Source organism: Rhagoletis pomonella, unplaced genomic scaffold (assembly GCF_013731165.1).
Source record: "Rhagoletis pomonella isolate Grant_MI unplaced genomic scaffold, Rhpom_1.0 Rhpom_scaffold_07604, whole genome shotgun sequence".
NCBI classification, from domain to species: Eukaryota; Metazoa; Arthropoda; class Insecta; order Diptera; family Tephritidae; genus Rhagoletis; species Rhagoletis pomonella.
This window is the reverse complement of record NW_023466131.1, coordinates 420-7,891: the sequence shown is the minus strand read 5'-3', so window position 1 is coordinate 7,891 and position 7,472 is coordinate 420. Positions and strand designations below refer to the sequence as shown.

Sequence of the window (7,472 nt, the reverse complement as noted above, 5' to 3'; positions counted from 1 at the left end):
GCAAGAGCAATAGCTGCAATCCATTTGGCATCCTAGTTCGTCTCTTGATGCCAAAAAGAACGTCTCTTGACGATATATTTATTTAGGATCAAGCCTTTTCGGACATTTCAGTTCCATAGATTTCGTGGCTTTTTGCCATGTTTGATATGGGTCGAAGTCGACAAAAAGTTTTAGTTTAGGACGGAGAAGGCTTTGCTGCTCTTTACACTTAGATCAACGTAGCGTTACATCCGTTAGCAAGGATGTGACACATTCTTTTACTACATATCGAGGGCATCTGGGACTGTCATCACTGATATTAATTTCAACTATGCAATTCAATAGTAAATTCTTCTAGTAAGCGATATACAAGGTCATCATCAACCTCGTCGATGACAGCTAGGTCTTAGGTGGATTTTTATATTAGAATCTCATTTCTCTGAAATTTGCACATAGCTTCTATTGAATATAAGCCCTCGATATACTACAGGAAATTTCATTCTCGAGAAAGCTCGTCGAGACGCATAGATTTTTCAATTTGAAGATCTGTCGAGAAAACTCTGCTGATCCTTTTCGTGCGCAATTCAGCTATCAAATCGCCACACACGCGAAAGATTGTTGTTCGTGCTTGTTGTCTTAATTTTTTTCACGCGCTGTGTCCTTCTTTTGTGGCTAATGATCTCGCTGTTATCTCACAATATTCGTGTTAAGTGCTGTAGCTATCCATATTACTATTGAAATCTTCAATCAGATCATTACGTAGGTCTTGCGCCATTATTTTTCTGTCTATCTAAAAATTACCCGCTCATTTTGAAATTCCCCACGTCAGTTCTTTGCTTGTTTTCGTAACTCAAAGTTTCGTTCTTTTTAATGCCTTCTATATACATATTAGCAAATAATAACCTTTGCTTATTTCACACTTTACTCTGTTCAGATCTAATTAACTTTTGCTTACAAACGACAAAGCAATCAGAACTTAATTTACTTTACAACTCCTTTGCCACTTTGTTGCTACTGTTGGTAACTCGTTTTGCTATTTCTTAGCCATTTTTACGGCTGTCACTTGAACTGGTACCATTTCGTGCCATGTTCTTTATAATTTAAGTCATAAAGTTAGCTCAGCATCAACAAGCAAAGCCCTCAATGATCAACAACCGGCTGCACCAGTTTCTATATATTTTGACCGCCCAACAAATAGTCTACAAAGGCGACTGGCACTAATGGTTGTTATGTGCCAAAAGCACACGTGTTTTCAAGCACAACAAGTACATATGTACATAAGGGTGCAACACTCGCCATACAAAAAAAAAATAAGAATTTTGGTACTATTGTTTTCATCAGAATTATAAAATCTATTCCATTTTGAAATTGCTGCCGAAATATTTCATAAAAATATTGAGAGTTACATACGTGAGCTGGAACCATTCGAAAATATCTCTAAAAATCGCGCTTTTTATAAATAAAAGATTTTTAAAAATCACTTCAAATTATAGAAGAGTTTAAGCTTAGAAGTTCTGCATAATCTGGAATCAAAATAATGAGATTTTTACAGGCATTTCCAAATCGCTGCAGCTCGCGTAAATTTTAATTGTTTCCGATATATTTTGACGGAAGTCTTAAAATATAATATTTTTTTTATTCCAGTGGAAAAACCGCAACTTTTTTTAATAAGACACTCTAATGTACATATGTATGTATGTACTCATTAGGGATGTTAATTTTTCAGCTTTTCCGATCACGGGATTTTCGGGATGTCGTTATGAAAATCCCAGGATACCGGGATAAGTCCCGGGATTAAGATATTCATTACTTTTCAACAACTTAAATCGAAAAAGTTGTTTCTATATTGTTTGAGAAGTCTCCTACCATGAAATAAATAATAAATAAATGGATTTTAAACCTACTTTTTAATATAAAGTGGCGTTTTTACTTTTTATCTCTGAAGTCAGGATTTATTTCAAGAAACTTTGTAATATCAAAGATATGAAAATTCAGTGCAATGTACAATACAAATATGGGTACCAAATGCAAGAGGAAATCTCTACAGAATTTCAAAAAATTAAAATTTTTTGGATTCACAAGGACGCATAGGTAATTTTTTAAGCTGATAAAGTTAGGCGAACCAAATTCGAGGATGTTATCGAGTTTATATACATAAGTACTTAACCTATAATTTTTTCAAAAACAAAAATATTGCGAAATTTCCAGGATAAAATTTTGAAAGGACATTTTCAATACATACCAGTCCTTCTGCACCAAAAACTTGTATCTGTTTAAACTCTACAGGATTTCCTCTTTAATTTGATTCCCATACTTCTTCTCTAAGCAAATTTCTTTAAATTTTTCAAATCATTTTGAATTACTGTAAGAGTGAAAAACTAAAAACGTAATTTTTGCTATATTTAGCCCTGGTTTCGCGAATATATTGATATTTTTGTGTAAAATTTACTATCGCACGGTGTTATATGTATAATGAGCTAGACATTTATAAAAAATATAAATTATTGAATAAAAAAAGAAATATAGCCAATACTGGTCAAGAAGGGGAATTACAAACCTCGAAAATCCCGAGATTATTTGCCAAGAAATTTTTTTTGGGACGCTAAAAAGGCCGGGATACCGGGATTAACATTCCTAGTACTTATTCATTCAGAGAAAAATTGATTTAAAAATATGTATATGCCTCTATATATGCACGTATGTATGTTTGACACTCTTTAAGTCCACAATTTTTTTCTTTGGTGCAAATATTTGACGTATGTCAAGCAGGAAGCTTTTATAAAAGTATCCACCTGAAACCTACTTCTCAAATACTCGTACTAAACCAATTTAACCGAAAATGGTTATGTATGACTTGCGATGGTGCATACACACATATGTACATGCACACGTAAACTTGTATCCATATATATAAAGAAAAAAACAACCAAACCAAAAAATTGGCACAAGCGTTTGTTGGCCTACACATCTGCTTCCGGTTTGTTGTTATTGCCGACTAGCGCTTTGTGTCTTTTATTGGGCGTATTTTATAAGCACGAAATGCTCACGGTTTCTTTTGTTGATTTTTGAATTATCGCTTGTCAAACGTTTGACGATGCGCAATAACCGGTTATTTGCTTCATATTTTAATAATGGCAATCATTTTATAGCGTTCAAAATTATTATTCATATTTATTAAAATTTATTTGATTTATTGATGCAATTCGCTTTTCGAAGATAAGTGCAAATTAATCGACCGTATCGTGAATTTCACTTGAACAAATACTCCCAAAAATTATAAAGCAAAACAAAAACAATTTTTCTCAATAACGCAAATTTGCCTAAATAAACTCTGCCAACTATTTAAATTTATTTTGCATTCGAATTAAGTATTTAATATCATTATTTATTTTAACTATTTTTTCTCAATCGATTTCAGCTTCTGCAGAACGTGTGAGACGTCAGGCCACAACTGAGGAACCCAAGAAAGAAGAGTCCTTCGAGAAGGAGCTCTGTAAAGATAAAGATGCCGGTGAATGGTTCCGTTTAGTCGCTGGCGAGGGCGATAACTGTCGTGATGTCATTCAGTGTACATCGTCGGTAAGTACAAAAAAAAAACATTATAACTTGTTTCACTTTATTTTTAGCGCTTAAGAAAATAATATAAGCCGTCATCGATTCGCCAGCCGTTAGCGAGTGACGAAACGAACGAACTCAATGAGGTACAACCAAACTCGCTATCGTCTATCCGTTCTAGCTATCTTTGTTGTTGCTTTCACATGCAAAATTCTTCTTTAAGCGACCGGAACTCAAACATAGCGAGCGAGAAGTGGCGAATCGATGACGGCTATAATTTCCAAGTAGGAATGGAAATGAAATGAAACGAAATGAAATGAAAAATTTATTATATGATAATAAATGTAATATAATTTGAAATTGATTGAAAAATTAAAAATGGATTAAATTTTACTTGCAATAAAATAGAATAAAATCAAAGTGAATTAAATTAAACATAATTAAATACAAATAAATTACATTATACTAAATTAAAACAAATTAAGTTAAATTAAACTCAATTAAATAAAATTAAATAAACCAAAATTAAAATTAAAAAAATTTAAGTAAAATTTACTTAAATAAAATAAATTTTATTAAATTACTTTAAATTCAATTAAAATAAATAAACGCTCATCAGTAAGCATATTCGAAACACCTGGCTTTTAATTTAGATAATATAAATTAATTAATTTAAATTAAATTAAATTAAAAGAAATTTAATAAAATGAAAGGAAATAAAATCAATAAGTTCAAATAAAATTACAAAAATTAAATAAGTGAAAAGGTGAAACTTTATTTTTTTCTTTTTTTTGTGTTGGAGATGGACATTGTGGTAAAATCTAGAACCAGCGAAATCATCAAATCATCAAAATCGTAGCGAAAAATTAAAATAAAACTTTCCTTCGTTTAAAATCCTCTTATAAATCGAGAAATTAAATATAAAATAGAATGTTTTCAATCAGATATTGAAAATAACCGCAAAAGATTAAGATTTTTTATTTTTAGATCATTGTAAAATCGTTATATTTTACCTTTTATTTTTCCGCTCAAGAAAATCGTTAAATTTGGATTTCTATTTTTCCGGGGAAAATTAATCGTTATTTTGTGATTTTTTTGGCACTGCTTTCGATCGCAACTCTTTGATTTTTATTTCTCCGATGAGAAAATCGTTAAATTTGGATTTCTATTCGGTCAAAATTGACCGTTAATCATAAATTCCCAAAAATAATACTTGTTCGTGATTGAAAAATAAAATCATAAAACAGCGGTAGAATTTGATCGAAAAAATAAAAACCCTAAAATAACAATTATTTTTGGTCGAAAAATAAAAATCACAAAATAACGGTTGAATTTGATCAGTAACCATGTTTAGGGTAATCGAGTTGGCTTTGCTTCGTATACAGTCCCTAGCGATACCAGATAGATATCGAATCTTATCGCCTTGGGTCCGCCTTTGCGGACATCGTCCAAACTAAGTAACCCCCAGCGCCGCATATTGTACGATGGACAAAGTCGTAGATATCTCGATAGGAACAATATAAAATTATAGAAAATATCGGTTCGAAAGCTGATATAATGGCCTACAAGGAAAAAATAGAGCCATTATGTAATCATTATATTCAACTTTCAAAAAATTTCATTGGAAAATGAACTTTCGAAAAAAATTAATACTTTGCTAAAAAATCTTTTAGATGCTCATTTTTTAAATTGCAAAGTTGCATCTAAATTTTATACTTTTCAATCTGATTTTCAGTATGCAGTTTATAGCCGATTAAATTGTAGTAAATAAAGTTCAAGTTTTAAGTTGCTACAAAATCGTGTTAAATTTTAATTTTAATTTTTTTCTGATTGTGACGCATTTTTTCCATACAAAAAAGATCTGGAATATATTTGTATGGATGAAAAATCCGTTAAAATAAATTGCCAAAAATCAACGAAAATGTTTAGCAACTTAAAATCTTAATATTTTTATTGAGCTTTGTACCACGATTGTTTATTTGGAAAAATAAAAATAAAATGTTAACAAGCCGCAATAACATTGACAAATTAAAATCTTAACTTTATTATACTAAAATTTAATGGGCTACTTAGGCCAAAATTAGTCAACTTTTGACAACAAATTTGAATTCCTCGGTTGAAAATCTACAAGAAAAGATCATAAAACCAAAATCTATTTTTTGTCCTTTGTCCATCGATGCTCCCAAATCGTACACTATGCGCCGGAAATAAGCGAACGAGATATTCCAAAATTGTCTCAGCTCCTTGCTTCATGCATTTCATGCATTCATCACTACTAGTTATCGCTCTCTGAAGTCTTTCCGTGACAACGCTAGTACGAATTGCATAAACGTCCTTTTGCATTCGCTTCCAGACGTGAAAATTTGCAATACTTTTAGGTGAAAAATCACATATGCCTACCAGAGGTTCTCTCCTAAGCCTATAACTCTATACGCAGTGGCATATAAATTTTTTTCATTTCATTTTCATCGAAAGCTTTGCTTTACCCCAGGGCTCAATGACTTACCATCCCTCAAATGATATGTACGTATATCGCAAGTGACACATAGTGCTTCTCAAGACCTCTTCTGAGATTAGGTAATCAAAAACTCTGTTTAGCTCGTTTCTCTTACATCTTTTTCAATTTAACTGAGTAGGGAGCGAAATTCATTCATTTTCTTTTTGATATTCTTTTTGGTCAAGAAGAATTGCATTGTAAATATTGAAGTGTAAGAGGAAGTTGTCTCTTGAGAATCTTTTTAATAAAGTTTTATGGTCTTTCCAAGAAAAACACCATTACTTTTTTCAAAAAACTAAGCTTCAGTCACTAGCGCAACAACCCACCATAAATTAGTATGGTTTATGGAACAATGCAAACAACTTTTTTTCTAAAGGGAAATGCAAACGTTTTTTTACGCGATAAACTCTCAAACTACGTGGACGAGTTCGCAGATACATAAACACAATTTAAAAACAATTTACGCCAAAAAAAAATTCAAACAGGGCTGCCATCCTTCTACAAATCAGAATATTTGAGAGTTTAGTATTGAGTGCATAAATATTTTGTTAGAGTGGCCACTTTAGAATTATTATTAAATAAACTTTAGTACTAAATAAACATCCCTCAAGAATTCTCAAAACTAATCGTGATTTGATAATTTTTTCCTTTCCCCCACAGGGCCTACAAGCTATTCGTTGCCCGGCTGGTCTGTACTTCGATATTGAGAAACAGACTTGCGACTGGAAAGAATCTGTGAAAAATTGCAAATCAAAGAACAAAGAACGACGTGTCAAGCCTTTGCTGCACACAGATGAGCCACTCTGTCAAGATGGCTTCTTGGCTTGTGGTGATGGTAATTGCATTGAGCGTGGACTTTTCTGTAACGGCGAGAAGGATTGCTCAGATGGTTCAGATGAGAACACTTGTGGTGAGTACTGAAGACTGCAATTGATAAAAAACTTCCTGGCACAAAAACAATAACAAAAAATGAATATGTGTTTGTGAATACAACAAATCAGTAACCTCAACACACCTTTAATTGTGCAGCAACAATTCGCATTAGATCAACATATTTAGATATGTATATACACCAACTACTAGATTTAGTGCATCGGAATTTACCCCCAATGTATGTATTTGTGCAAATAAATCTTCGGCTCACCTAAAAATGTCAAAAACCACTATGAAGTGACAAATCGGCAACTAAGTTGCTTGGCATGCGCGTAAAATTCAATCAGCAAATTCGAAACCGGAATTCATCACGCGGGTTGTTACTCAATTTGAATATCGCGATTTTTTTTTTAATCTCTTCTTTTGTGTATATGTAATTTTTCTGCTTCTACCACTGCTACGCCAGCATATTGATTACATGCGCGCATGCGTTTGCGGATATTTGAGGTTTTTGGGCTGCTCAGCACCCGCCCGCCCCGGCCGCACTAACAGCAAATCAAAATTTTTG

The 7,472-nt window shown here is 32.4% G+C and overlaps 1 long non-coding RNA gene across 1 annotated transcript; it reads left to right on the top strand.

The window, feature by feature from the left end:
* The first annotated feature begins 3,370 nt into the window (after positions 1-3,370).
* Positions 3,371-6,912, top strand: LOC118755835. The gene is made up of 2 exons (XR_004995071.1): positions 3,371-3,558; positions 6,692-6,912. It is a non-coding gene; the product is annotated as an uncharacterized LOC118755835 (long non-coding RNA).
* The last annotated feature ends 560 nt before the right edge of the window (positions 6,913-7,472 follow it).